Source organism: Dasypus novemcinctus, chromosome 12, assembly GCF_030445035.2.
Source record: "Dasypus novemcinctus isolate mDasNov1 chromosome 12, mDasNov1.1.hap2, whole genome shotgun sequence".
Lineage (NCBI taxonomy): Eukaryota > Metazoa > Chordata > Mammalia > Cingulata > Dasypodidae > Dasypus > Dasypus novemcinctus.
Window position 1 is genome coordinate 15,878,336 of NC_080684.1, and position 14,892 is coordinate 15,893,227.

The 14,892-nt window shown below is 46.2% G+C and overlaps 1 protein-coding gene across 3 annotated transcripts in view; it reads left to right on the top strand.

Moving 5' to 3' along the window:
- Nucleotides 1-14,892, top strand: part of PCED1B (PC-esterase domain containing 1B) — a 204,406-nt gene that overhangs the window by 135,851 nt on the left and 53,663 nt on the right. The window lies entirely within an intron of this gene.

A 14,892-nucleotide genomic window follows, 5' to 3' on the forward strand; every position in this document is an offset into this window, starting at 1 on the left:
TTAAAGTTCAAATTTACTGTGTGAAATGATTGCTCCTGTAGCTTCCAGGACATTTATCAATTTATCAGTATCTTTTTTTTAAAGCATTTTTTAGGAATTTTCAAGCATTAAATAAAAATCCTTCATCAACAATTTTGTATTTACATTCAGTGAATAACAAACTTGAGGCTTTGGCTATATAGACCATTATATTACAACCTTCTGGACAGCCTTATTTCCTTTCTGCTGCTTTGGTTTATTTTATTCCAACTGGTTCTTGTAAGAAATAAAATGTCGTCATCTCTTACAAGATAATTTGGGCTATTAACGGAAGTTTTTCAGGTGCTTTTGATTTTAAATTTCAGGTTTTAATTAATTTTTATTTTTTATTTATTTCTGTAATAATCTTTACTTTTAGAGAAGGTTTAGATTACAGAAAAGTTACAACAAAAGTATAAGGGATTCTCATAAAACCCCCACCTCCCCTACCCACATTTTCCCCTATTAATAACATCTTACATTAGTGTGGTATATTTGATAAAATTGATTAAGCAATATTGAGCCTGGCTACTAACTAAGGTACACAGTTTACATTATGGTTTACACTTTGTGCTGAACAGTTTTACTGGTTTTGACAAATGTATAATGGCCTGTATCCCTCATTGTGATATCATACAGAACAAGTCCAACGCCTTAAAAATACCGTATGTTCCTCCTATTCTTCCCTCACCTTCCCATAACTTCTGGTAACCACTATCATTTATTTTTTTTTGTTAACCACTATCTTTACATCAATATTACAAGTTCTTCTGTTGCAAGTTTTCATTTAAATACAACCTCATCTGTTGTTTCTCAACTGAAAATACCCAGTCCAAACTTCATCCCTTTGCTTAAGCCTCTACCATTTCTAGCTAATTTGATTTAAGGTAATTTCATTTAAAATTTTAATTGCTAGAGGTTAAAAATTAAGGCTGATGGGAAGCGGATGTGGCTCAAGTGATAAGACCTCCCCCTACCATATGGGAGGACCCGGGTTCGATCCCTGGGGCCTCCTGGTGAAAAAGAAGAGAAAGCGTGACTGCGCGGTGAGCCAAGTGCCTACACGAGCGCCTGCGCGGCGAGCCAGTGCCTGCATAAGTGAGCCACGCCAGCAAGATGATGATGCAACCAAAGAGGGACGAAGGGGAGAGTCAAGGTGAAGCACAGCAGAGACCAGGAACTGAGGTGGCGCAACTGACAGGGAACCTCTCTCCACATCAGAGGTCCCTAGGATCGAATTCCTCTGAATCCTAGAGAAGAAAGATGAGAAGACAAAAAGAGAAATAGATCCAGAAGATCACACAGCAAATGGACACAGCAAAAACAGCAGGGTGGGCAGGGGCAGGGAAAGAAAAAAAGTTAAGGCTGATAGGCCATTGGAAGAATTGATAAAAGAATACCAAGGATTGAAAGGTAGAAAGGGAAACGGACTTTGGCCCAGTGGTTAGGGCGTCCGTCTACCATATGGGAGGTCCGCGGTTCAAACCCCGGGTCTCCCTGACCCGTGTGGAGCTGGCCCATGCGCAGTGCTGATGCGCGCAAGGAGTGCCCTGCCACGCAAGGGTGTCCCCCGCGTGGGGGAGCCCCACGCGCAAGGAGTGCGCCCGTGAGGAAAGCCGCCCAGTGTGAAAAGAAAGAGCAGCCTGCCCAGGAATGGCGCCGCCCACACTTCCCGTGCCGCTGACGACAACAGAAGCGGACAAAGAAACAAAAGCAGACAAAGAAACAAGACGCAACAAATAGACACCAAGAACAGACAACCAGGGGAGGGGGGGAGATTAAATAAATAAATAAATCTTTAAAAAAAAAAAAAGAAAGAAAGGTAGAAAAATATCATGTAAAGTGTTATAATTGAAAAATTAGATATATTGGTAATTTGGGAAACTGAATTGCAGTGAATTGATCTTGCGTCCAATAAGTACTAGTGCAAGTCTTTGAGGTCTCTGTTCTATTATGAACCCACAGGTAGATTTTCTCTTGCTCTTCTGCCCATGATTAAAGGGTGTGTGGTGGGCTGAATAATGGCTCCCCCAGTCCCAGGGCCTGTAGACACTGCCTTATATGGAAAAGGGCTTAGCTGAAGTGATTAAGAACAGGATTTTGAGATGGGGAGAATATGCTGGAGTATCAGGGTGGACCTGATATTATCCTCAAGTCCTCACAAGAAGGACGCAGGAGGCTCAGAGTCAGAGGAGAAGGCAAAGTGATGGCAGAAGCAGAGATTGTAGGGATATGCTTTAAAGATGCAAGAGGGGCCACGAGCCAGGGGATGCAGGCGGCCACCCAAAGCTGGAAAAGCAGGGGAACCATTCTCGCCTAGAGCCTCCAGTAGGTTCACATCTTGGTTTTAGCCCAGCGAGACCCATTCTGGACTTCTGGCCTCTAGACCTGTGAGATAACAAATATGTATTCATTTAAGGCACTCTATTTATGTGATTTGTTATGCAACCTTAGGAAGCAAATGTGGGATGTTACAGACAGCACCCCCTGTCCTGCCCCACCTCCCCCCCGTCAGGCTCTTTGTCCTGTTTTACAGCCAGATGTGTGGCCTGCAGCGATGCTGCTAATCTCAAGAGAAAAAACCAGAAAAGCCTTACCTCAACCTTTGTGAGACATTTCCCCCATCCTCTCTCCAGTTTCTATAGCTCTACCTGGAACCAATGAGATGGACCATTTAACAGAACCTTTATGCTCTTTTCACGTTGTCCTAAGACAGGGGTTCTTAACAAGGGGCCCACGAGCTTGACTTTAAATTAAAAAAAGCATTCTTCTTGTGGGAACGTGTTGGTGAGGGTGTGATATATTTATTAAATAACACACAGTATAGCATGGACTTAGTAAGGCATTTGTGATTTTCACCTGACTGGCAAAGGGGACCATCCTAAGAAGTTGCCAGAATGCATCATGAAATTATCTCAAGTTTCCCCAGAGGTCACCCTGTACATTTCTATTTCCCAACTCCAGGCAGTATCCCCCATACACCTCTTCAGCCAGAATGTGCACTGGATAATAGTGTTAAATGATTCAAATCGAATATGGTCAGCATTACACAAAGCCCCCAATCTGCACACACACCCCTACAAGTTTTAGCACCACGGATATCCCGTTTTTCCTGAAAAAGCTCATTCTCTCCAGCAATCTCATGAGAAAGACAGAGGAATCTAGCCCCAGAGGACCAAGAGATCAAATGACATCTCCACGTCCTCCTAGGCCAGGGGTTCAAACGCAGGTCTCTTGACTAGCTCAGAGGGCCAGCTTTGCACCTGGGACTTGGTGCCTGCTGGGCACACACCCCGTTGGAAAAGGTAATTTCAGTGGTGCTGCTACCAGAAGAAATCCAACCCCACCTGCTGGTTCTAGCCTGAAATGCCCTCGTTAGAATTCGATTGCTGTGGATTAGTAGTTTGGATCCTTCTTAAAATGCAGATACCCTGGTAAGAAGCCTCCCAGGGCTCCTGCACTCATGCTCGCCCCAGGGCCCACACCCCTTGGTCAGTAGGCCAGGAATTTCAGGACCTGAGTATATCCTAGCCCGATCCCCTCCAGGCTCCTGAGCAAGCCCAGGAGGCCTCGTAGTGACTGCGGTCCTGTCACCCACGCTATGGCTGCGTCCTGGACCTGGCAACTGGGCGGCAGTGGTGAAAGCTTGAGGGTGTGAGAGGAGAGGCTGTCGGAATCCTGCCCAGGAAGACCACTCTAGACATGAGACACTGGAGAATCACAAGTTCTGGGGCTCAGTGGCTTCCAACTTTCCAGAAGGCTGTCATCTCTGAACCTACAAGAACCCTAGGTCCTGCTTTCCCTAACATGTAAGAGAGAGTTCCCAAGAATGACCCGCTCAAACCTTAATGTCAGTAGCATTTTCTACTTAATGTGCAAGACAATAACATGGAGACGAAGCAGAGACATCTGCTTCAGGATGTGTATCTGTGAATGTCTACTAGACCTTTAGAGAGTTCCTTGAAGATGAGAGCTGGTTAGAAGGAGAGTAGACAGGGAAAAGGAAAAGCCCCCTCCCCATGCGTTATTCCAGCAAAGCATAGATCAAGCAAGGAAAACCCCCACCCAAGAAAGTAGATGTAAACAAGAAATTGAGAAAACTGTCAGCAGTTTTAGAGAAGGACATTGTAAACATGGATCCTTCACTAGTAGGAAATACCAAAATTTGGAAAAGAGAAGCAATCTTATGTAGGTAGTAAGTGTGGAAAATCGTTCTGGAAAAATCTCTCTATAAAATGCATCAGAGAATACACATCTGTACATGTCATGAGTATGGGAAAGCTATGGTAAGAACTCAGCCCTTACTCAAAGTCAAAGAATATAAACTGGGAGAAACCAGTTAAATGTGATCACCCTGGAAAATCTCATAGGCAAAGCACCCACCTTATTGGACATCAGTGAATTTTTCCTACAGAGAACCCATTTAAATGTTGTGAATGGGAAAAATGGTCATTTACCAGTCATTCCTTATTCAACATCAAGGACTAGAGAGTGGAGAGAAAGCCTGTTCCTGTGGTAAGTGTAGCAACCCCATCCATCTTAGGGCAGAAAGTAGCAAATAAGCAGCAAGTGTGGGAAGCCTTGTGTTACACGAGTGGACCTGCATATGATCTGGGCAGTAAATCCAAGCCCTTGGGAGCAGATGTGACTCAAGCCGTCGAGCGCCCACCTTCCACACAGGACATCCCAGGTTCGGTTCCCAGTGCCTCCTAAAGGAAAAGAGAAGCAAACAAGCAAAGCAGGTGGTGGACCCGACTCAGGGAGGCCGATGTGGCTCAGTGGTTGAGCGCCAGCCTCCCACACACAAGGTCCTGGTTTCAGTCCCTGGCCCCTGGTACCTCAAAAAACAACCCCCCCCCAGAAAAACAATCAAACAAGCCAGCCCTCCCATAGATTGCAATGGACACCAAATAATCCACAACAAAGGGAAATATTTAGAAATGCAGCAATTGAGGGAAATCTCTTTTGGGAGGTTAAAATTCTCTTTTATCCCAGATTATATTAAAGTACTGGTCAGCATAAGAAAAAAAAATGAAACAAAACAGTATACTGCCAACCATCATATGGTTTACCCAGGAGATAGCTCTCATTAAAAAAAAAAGGAAAAACAGAAAAGAAAAAATACTTTTGGGCAGGTTATTTTAATCCAAAGATCCAGCCGAAGATGCTGGCAAGGGGCAAGCATCAGAGCCCATGGACCCTGGAGCCCTGAGGGAGAGGAGGGTGAGGAAAGGGCACTCTGGGCCCCTCCGTCCACACTTGGGGTCTCTGGCCGAGAGGCAGCTGCAGGGTCTACTCAGGCCAGGCCAGCGCTGAGCCAGTGCCTAGTTCCCTTGCCTGGCGGCCCTCCCCCGGTCTCTCGCTCCCACACACTGGCGGAGGTGCTGCCCAGGAGGCCCGAGGTCAGCCGTGGCAACGCTTTCTTGTTCTAACCAGGCTGAAGGGCTGAAGCCATGGATTTTCAAAGAGCTGCTGGTTTCCCAAGTCCAGTGAGAATCCTGTGGGGTCCACCACCTCGTTTGAAAGGAGGGTAACTGTGCCAGAGCAGCCTCCTGCAAAGCCTTGCCAGGTTTCTTTCCTCTCCACTCCCACTGGCCTGCTGGAGAGCTCTGGGTGCGTGGAGACCACCCGGTGCCGTGGACTTGGCCTCCCCTGGAGGGCCTGCCTGCCAAAATTGTCTGCCTCCCACCCGGCCATCCGCTGTCTTCGGATCGGGTGCTCTAACCTGCTCTGACGAGCCAGCCCGCGCTGGTAGACAGCTGCCCTTGGCCACCACACGGCTGGGCTGTAGAAGGCGCCTTCAGCAAGCCGCTGAAAAGCTCAACCCCGACTGGGTTAGAGAGCAGAGGGGGCCCAGACATGGAGACAGAATCCCAAGCTCCACCACTTGTAGGAGGCCAGACCTGGACCAGGTCTCTCTGGGCCTCAGTTTCCTCATCCGTTAACCGGTCACTGTGATGCCCACCTCTCAGGGGCGTTAGGAGATGCGGAGTGCTTTAACTCAGCGTGTGGCACTTCAGAAGCAGCAGTGAGCCAGCAACGGTGTGGAAGTGTGCTGTTAAAACACATTCTTACAGTAACGGGTTCGACAGCACCAGATGAAGTGGAAAGCATTATTAATACTGTTCTCAAGGAGAAATTTTAGGCACCGAGACAGAGCAAGTAGAAGGTGAATTTTAGGGCGTAAAGATTTTTTAGGGCTCATTAGATCAAATCATTCCAGGGAGTAGCACTCAGTCCCCAGCTGTGAGTGAAGCCCAAGCCCGTTCCAACCCCAAAATGCCCCAGAGGTTAAGGACATACTTAGATGGTTTTTAAAAAACTTAACTCTATATTATCTTTTTTTTAAAGATCCATAGATCACACAAAATATATGTTTTGTGAAAGAAAGGCGGTTGTGTTGTCCATATCTTACCTTTCAGGAATGGAGTTGCTTAGGCCCTCATGGACTTGTCTGTGTGTTATTTTTGCTAGTAGAATGTATAATTTCATTTTAGAACATTATTTCACAGTCCTGTCCTGAAATAGAGGAGATTTGAAAATAGAGGAGATTTGTCGTATTAGTTATACGACAGAGAGAGAGGCACCAGGCAGAGATGGGGAACGAAGAGGGGGATTCAAGTCAGGGCCAAGCAAAGAGATGGACAGAGGAGGGTGGGGAGGCGAGGCAGTGAGCAAGCCAGCTGCAGGGGGTGCACGGTGCAGGCGCCTGGTGAGTCTGTCCCTCTGCTGAGCTGGTCGCCGCCTTTGCGTTTCTACTTTTCCTTAAGGCAATAATGCCTCTGTCATTTCATCTTTTCTTTTGGTTATGGCTTAATTATGAGAAGATTAGGAATCTAGGGATGAAGGAAGAGTTATTTTTCCCTCAACTGCTAACCTCTTTTAGAGGCTGGGTATAAATGAATTAATTGCAGAAATATCTGACGGGGAAGGCACATGCTTGTTCTTCCGTTCAGTCACAAGGGATTGCCAAGGCCTCGCCAGGAACTGCCTTGGGTGAAAAGCAAGTACTAACCAGCAATGGGTGCCAACACTCAAAACAATGAAGGTTTAATCTAAATGATTCTTCTTCCTGTTCCAAAATACCATTGCTCACACAAGGTAGGCATCTACTTATAACTCCTTAAATTAAACTCATGCACAAATACCAACCCGACATTTACCCAATAGTTGAATTACTAAGTAATAGAAAAAACATTAGATAAGTGCTTTATTCCTTTGGGTGAGAAGGAAGTTTATCCAACAACTGTTCTGTGCATCTAGTTAAACTCAGTAGTGACATTCTCTAGGAACACAGAAGGGAATTCCCTGCTCTCAAGAAAATTCCAGGGACAACACATGTATCTGTGTTCCTATAATGAAAGTTTCACTGGCCACAAACACTAGTATGTGTGCTAACTCGTTTTCCTTTTACTGCCAAAGAGAACTTTCCAACATCCAGCCCACCATCCTCCCATCCGCCTTTTCCGTCCTCCCACTTTCTCAGGAGTTTCTTCTTGACCCATTATTAGAGTCTTTATGTTACCAAGTAAGGGAGGGATGGGGAGAGGAGCGAGATGGCACAGGCAAGGGAGAAGGAAGGGCTGGGGCGAGGGCTGAGTTGGCCTGCACCAAAAAGCAAGGGCCGGCTACGGAAGAGGATGGGAAGGAATCAAAGCGGATTTTACTCCGCTTGGCTCTAGTCTGTCACCAAGTGACACCAAACCATCAGTAGAGTTAAAAATGACCCACCTGCTTCTTGTGTTAGGCAATGGTTTCTTAGGCTTTTTAGCCAAAGCACAAGCAACAACAGCAAAAAAATAAATAGGACCGCCTCAAAATTTCAAACTTTTGTACATCAAAGGAGTTTATTATGAAAATGAAAAGACAACCTACTCAATGGAGAAAATATTTGGAACCCCATATCGGTAAGGGTTTAATAGGATATTTTTTAAAAAATCATACAACGTGACAATAAAAAGATAAGCAATCCAATTAAAAAATGGCAAAAAGACTTGGAGACATTTCTCTGAAGATGATATTCAAATGGCTAAAAAGCACATGAAAAGATGCTCAACATCATTAGCTACAGGGAAATGCAAATTAAAACCACAGTAAGACACATTTCACACCCACTAGAATGGCTACTATATATAAAAAAACAAATTTACAAGGGTCGGAAGGGATGTGGAGAAATAAGAGCACTTAATCATTGCGGGTGGGAATGTAGAATGGTGCAGCTGCTGTGGAAGACAATTTGGCCGTTCCTCAGAAAGCTAAGTATAGAGTTGCCATCTGATCTGACAATCCCACTACGAGGTATTTACCCAAAGGATTTGAAAGCAGGGACATGAGCAGATATTTGCACACCCAGGTTCATAGCGGCATTACTCATAATCGCCAAAAGATGAAAGTAACACAAGGGTCCATCAATCCACGAATAGATAGACAAATGTGGTAAACACAGACAATGAGATATTGTTCAGCATTAAAAAGGAACAAAGTTATGGTTCATGTGACACACGGATGGACCTTGAAGACATAATTTTGCATGCATTAAGCAGACACAAAAGGCCATAAGTTGTAGGATCACACTGATCTGAAATAATTAGAATAAGAAAACTAATAGACTTAGGATCTAGAATATAGGGTACCAGGGTCTGGATTGGGGTATACAGTGGGGGGGTCATGCTTAATTTGTACAGATGGTCTATTTGGGTTGATTGTTACATTTTAGAAATGGGTGGTGGTGATGGTAGCACAGCATTGTGAGTATAATTCAGAGCACTGGATTATATATGTGAATGAGGTGAAAAGGGGAAATTTTAGGTCATATGTACATTAATAGAATAAAAAGTAAAAGATAAAACAGGACTGCACAGCACCATGTACCCTATTGTACACAATGGACTAGAGTTAATAGTACAATTAGAACATTCTTTCAAAACAGAGGTACCACACTAATGCAAAGTGTTAATGGGGGGGGGCAGTATATGGAAATGCTGTATTTTTCTTCATGATTTTTCTGCAAATGTACAACTTCTCTAATTAAATAAATGTTTTAAATTAAAAAAAAAGATCCATATGCTAATGATTCCCAACCCCGTAACTCAAGCTGTAGCTGCTCCCCAAAGTTCCAGACCCATTTGAATTTAGTTTAAGAAGCGCCTCTCAATTTCCTCATCTAAAGGAAAACATTTGATTAACCCTTCCCCAAAAAAACCTTGTTTCTCCCACAATCTTCCCCCAACTTAGTAAAAGAGCAGCAGTGCAGCTTTGAAGCCGAGACTTGGAAGCTTTTGTTTCTCCACATCTGGAAGGGCTTCTCCATCGGGTCCTGTTGTAACCTCCAAGGATAATCAAAATGGCCCTGAGGGACAGCCCCCTCCGGGAGTAGGACGTGACACCTACCCTAGGTCCAAATCGGGAGTTCTTGCCTCAGTCCTCCGTGCCGTCCTCCCCGGGGGCCACTGCCCGCCTGGAGCCTTGTCCAGCCGCCTTTAGAAGCGAACGCCTCCCTTCCTTCTCGCCTCCCTCAGCCTCGTGCCTACAGCTTTACCTTCACAGATACACTATTGGCAAAAAGGATCCAGACCCAAAGGAGTGCAAACTGTATGACGTCAAGTTCAACACCAGGCGAATCTGCCAGCATCATGCTGTGGGTGTCCGAGGAGGGGAGCCCCTGGGGAGCACCGGGAAGAGTTGTGAGGGGGCTTGGAGAGCCGCTTTCTGTTTCTTGGTCTTCATACTGTGACATGAATGTGTTCTCGTCCTGAAAATTCATCAGACTTAGGATTTATGCTCATTTCTGCATGCCCATTGTACTTCCACAAAAAGGTTTCTTAGAGTATTATCTAGGCATTTGAAAAGATTACGGAATTATATCTGGACCGAGGGTGTTTGTAAACCATTAGGAACTTGGGAGTGTGCATTTTGAAAATAAGTGCTTTAATCCTTGGTGCTCACGGAGATGAAAAATGTATCCTTTCTCAACAACAAATGAATCGTTCCCCCATAGCACCGACAGACTCACGTTTTTAATTCAACGGAAAAAATTAGGACTCGATGGAATTACTGTTAAACTTCGAAGAGCTCTAAGGACTCCTGAAATGCGAGGCAAGTCCTGAGTAGAGACTCTGGGTCGATGTCGTGACGCGGGTAACAGAAGCCAGACTCAGCCAACCCTTCAGAGTCACCCAGAGACTTCCAGCGAATCAGGTTGCCCTTCCTTCCTGCAAGACCCAAGCAGAGCCCCGGGGTTCCTGTGTCCTCCTGTCCTTCCGATTGTGGGAAGGACGGGATCCAGGGAGGCCCTAACCAGGTGTTCTCTGTCCTCTTTGTAAACAGCCCCCGCGGGCGCCCCCAGGCCGGCCCTTCAGGGTGGGAAACTGCCCAGTTCTCCCCGTCAGAATCTCCAGGGCTGCTGAGCTACCAATGACAAAACGAAGACAGGTTTTCCGGCCCCCGTGCCACAGGCACACGCTGAGCAGTTGCGCACATGGTGTGATTTGAAAGGACAGGCCCTGACCCAAATGCCTCCCCCGCCAGCCTGTCTCAGGGGCTACAACCCCACCCTCAGGACTCCCGTTTGTCAGGCCCAGCCGTGGCGCTCGTCTTTGTGGCACCTTCGCCCCCTGGGCCGGGGCCGTCAGACCCTTGAATGTGGCTCAGGTGGGTGCTCCTGCTGCTTCCCAGCTCCCCTTGTGACGTGAGGTGGGGCTGGGTTACCCAGCTCATGCCTCAACTACGCTCGGGGCATCAGCACAGTTCAGGAGAAAAGGAGCATTTTATGTTGATGGATTTATTCAATAAACAGTGATGGCGCATGGCATTGCCAGGTGCCGAGACCTAGGCGCTGCAGGCATGGCAGGAAACGTATCACATTAGTTTTCAGGGTGGGAGACAGACAATAAACAAGATAAACACACGTATTACATAGTGTGTTAGAAGGTGATGGAGTGGACTGGGGATGGGGATCAGGAATGCTGAGTAGGGAGTGGGAACTTTTAAACAGAATGGCTAGAAGTGACCTTGGTGATGTTTTTTTGAAAAAGCCCTGATGTGATCATCACAGGAAAAATCAGAATTTTGTCAACCCTCTGTACACTTATTTTAAGGCTTAATACTTTTTATATTTTGAATTAGGTGGCGGGGTGGGTTAGGCGGAGCTCTAGAACTCGTAATCTGGCCGGGCTTCAGGGTAGACTCGGCGTGGTGACCGCTGTGACCCCCTGCCTTGCGTCCCGGCTCAGATCGTGGCACCTGCCATCTTCCTTCACAGACCCCCGCCTCCTCCACGGGCCGCCGGTCTGGTGAGGCGCTTCAGGTGCCCCGGTCCAGAACCTGCCTGATATGATAACCGGTCGAATCCAGTCCTCCCCTCATCCTCCAGGTCTGACAGCAGGGTTTCTGCCATGGTCGACTGTCTTCTTTAGCTCCTATTCTAATCTATTTGGAAGAAACCTGAGGCTCGGGCTGTGCCTTGTTCTTGATGGTACCCTTCCCCAAAGGACTAGAAAAGTCTCCAGAGTCCAGTACAGAGTCAGGCACCTTGGGAGCCACTGCTGGCTTTCCCAGCCTGCATGCCTACCTCTCCAGAACATCTGCTGGTTGCCATCCCATCTGTCCCCCTGATCCTTCAGCTATGGGACTAGAACTTGCCATACCCTTGGAAACCACACCTTGCTCACCAAAGCACTTTAGTGGGCCTAGACCACTTGTTTCTTTCTTATACCTCTGGGAGGGTCTAATTTTGGGATCCAGGTCCTTCTCTCTTACACTGCCTGGAGGTATAACTGGCACATCTGCACTGCCATCCATTTCTTTCATCCCTCTCTCTCTCTATAGATTTATTACTGGTATGTCTGATTTGTATACCATAATTTACCTATTTTAAATGTACACTTCTTTGTTTATTTTTTAAAAGATTTATTTTATTAATTTATCTCTCTTCCCTGGTGTTTGCCCTCGCTGTCTGCTCTCTTTGTCCATTCGCTGTGTGCTCTGTGTGTCTGCTTGTCTTCTCTTTAGGAGGCACCAGGAACTGAACCTGGGACCTCCCATGTGGGAGGGAGGTGCTCATTCGCTTGAGCCACCTCCACTCTCTGCTGTGTTGTATCTGTCATTGTATTTCCTCTTTGTGTCTCTTGTTGTGTCATCTAGTTGCATCAGCTCACAGCGCCAGCTCGCTGTCTTGCTTGTCTTCCCCAGGATGCACTGGGAACCGAACCCGGGACCTTCCATGTAGTAGGTGGGAGCTCAGTTGCTTGAGCCACATCCACTTCCTTGAATGGTGTTTAGTAAATTTAGGGTTGTGCCATGTTAGAACATTTCTATCACCCCAGAAAGATCCCTCATGTCCATTTGCAGTCATTCCCCATGTCCAGCCCCAGCCCGAGGCAGCCACTAATCTACTTTCTGTCTCTATAGGTTTGCTTTGTCTGGACATAGAATTGTACAAGATGTGGTCTTTTACATCAGTTTCTTGCCCTTAGCATGCTGTTTTTGAGGTTCATCCATGCTGCAGCACATATCAGGAGTGTATTCCATTGCTGACTGGTGTGGCCACAATTGATTTATCCTTTCACCTGTTAATGGGCATTTGGATTGTTTCCAGTTCTGAATAATGGTGCTTTATGAACAGTCATGTGCAAGTGTCTGTGTAGACATGTGTTTTCATTTCTCTTGATATATATATACATACATATATACACACACATATATATATATGTATATATATATATATTTTGGGTGCAAATCCTCTTCAGGTGGGAACAGAACTGGACATAATGCTTTGGCTTACACTTTTGCTTGAGAACTGAGGAGGTAGAGAGGAGGAGAAATGCAGTTGATGTAAAGGTAGAAAAAATTGTTAAGGGAGGAGATAAGGGGGTAGCAAAGGCAAAGATGGCCAAGCCCACCTGTTTTGCTCCCTGCTTTGCTACTCTTTTTTTTTCAGGAGGCACCGGGAACTGAACCTGGGACCTCCCCCTCCCCACTTTTGATGGAGAGAAAAATTAACTGGTCTCTAATGGAACATAGCTCCACACAATTGCTGCATTTGGTGAAAAAGTCAACGATGGGAGATGTTTTCAGATGCACAAATGCTGTGTTTTGATGGCACATCTGGATGTCACCCTTGACTCTCACTTTCCCTTCCCTTCCCCATCCAATCACTACATCTTCCTCCTCGATTTCTCTTAGGTTGGCCCATTTCCCCAGTTACACGGCCATCAGCCTTTCTTGCCTAGACCACTGGTCTCCTTGTTTGCTCATGGAATCTCTTTTATACCATTCTACACACACTTCTTTCCTTCTTTATATTTATTTCTCTCTCCTTCCCTGCCCTCCCCCAGTTGTCTGCTCTCTGTGTCCATTTGCTGTGTGTTCTTCTGTGTCCACTTCTGTCAGTGGCACCCAGAATCTGTGTCTCTTTTTGTTGCGTCATCTTGTTGTGTCAGCTCTCCGTGTGTGTAGCGCCATTCCTGGGCAGGCTGCACTTTTTTCGCGCAGGGTGGGTCTCCTTATGGGGCTCACTCCTTGCCCGTGGGGCTCCCCTAAATGGGGGGCACCCCTGTGAGGCACGGCACTCCTCATGCGCATCAGCACTGCGCATGGGCCAGCTCCACACGGGTCAAGGAGGCCTGGGGTTTGAACCCTGGACCTCCCATGCGGTAGGCGGATGCCCTATCAGTTGGGTAAAACCCACGTCCCCACACACTTCTAGAATAATCTTTCTTTGAGTCAATCTAATCATATCACTCTCCTGATAAAGCTGGTCAAGATCGCCAAGATTCCAGCTGGTGTCTTCAGCTTCGTCTCCCACCAGCAGCTAGCTGCAGCCTACTCCCCACTCTTCAATCCCATACTCTATGTTTCAGCCTTTCTGGAAAGCTTTCAGTTTCTTAAAATACCCTGCATTTTCCTTGAGGCTTTTGAACCTACCTCTGCCTCTCCCTGATACTTTTCCTCCTTGCCCGCCTACCTCCTGCCCATCTTCCAGGTCTTGGCTTAGACACAACTTCTTTCCAGAGCCTGCTTTGGCCTCTAGAGTGGAGGACAGATGCTCCTCCTGAGTGCTCCCACAAAAGTCATCTTATTTCAGCCTCATTTAGCACGTGGTATAATTGCCTGTTTATGTGTGTCTCTTCCCCTCTAGACCAGAAGTTTCTTGAAGAGCAAAGCAATGGTCTCTTCACCTGTGTCTTCCCAGAACCTAGCTTGAGGTCTAGCACAGCACATATTTGCTGAATGAATCTCACCAAATGTCAAACAAAAAGACGTTATGCTGTAAGAGGTAGATTTAGGTAGGAAAGCTTAGGGCAAAAAATTCCATTTTATGTCTTGATTAATTATGAAATGTCATTTACACACACGGTGCTGTGAAGTACGGAGGTTCCTGCAGCAAAGCAGCTGTTTGCACCAGCTATAGGATCATGTGGGCTCTAGTGCTGGTTTTACCACTCCAGAGTGGGTGCAAGTCATTCTGCCTTTATCCTTCAGTCCCGAGAGCTGCTTATCTTGCAAGATTATTGGGAGAGTAGAGTGAAAGAAGATTGGGGAGTTTTACTTACATAAGTATCTTGTAGTTTGGTATTTCTACTCTTTAAAAACTCTTTGCAATCTAAGAGTTACACACACAAGAATTTAATCACTTGGAAAAATTATGACGATAATTCCTTGCATTGGTGTTATATTTAGACTCTTCAAAGTCCTTTCATGCCCATCATTTCATTTAACCATCATACATGAGATTGGAAAGCAAGAAATTAGCACCCCCACATTATGGTTAGTGAAACTGAGAGCCAGAGATTAGGTGGCTTGTCCAAGGTGACACAGCTAGTACACTGTGCTTCAGGGAAGGGATTCCAGGTCTGCTTCCTCATTGAGTTTCAC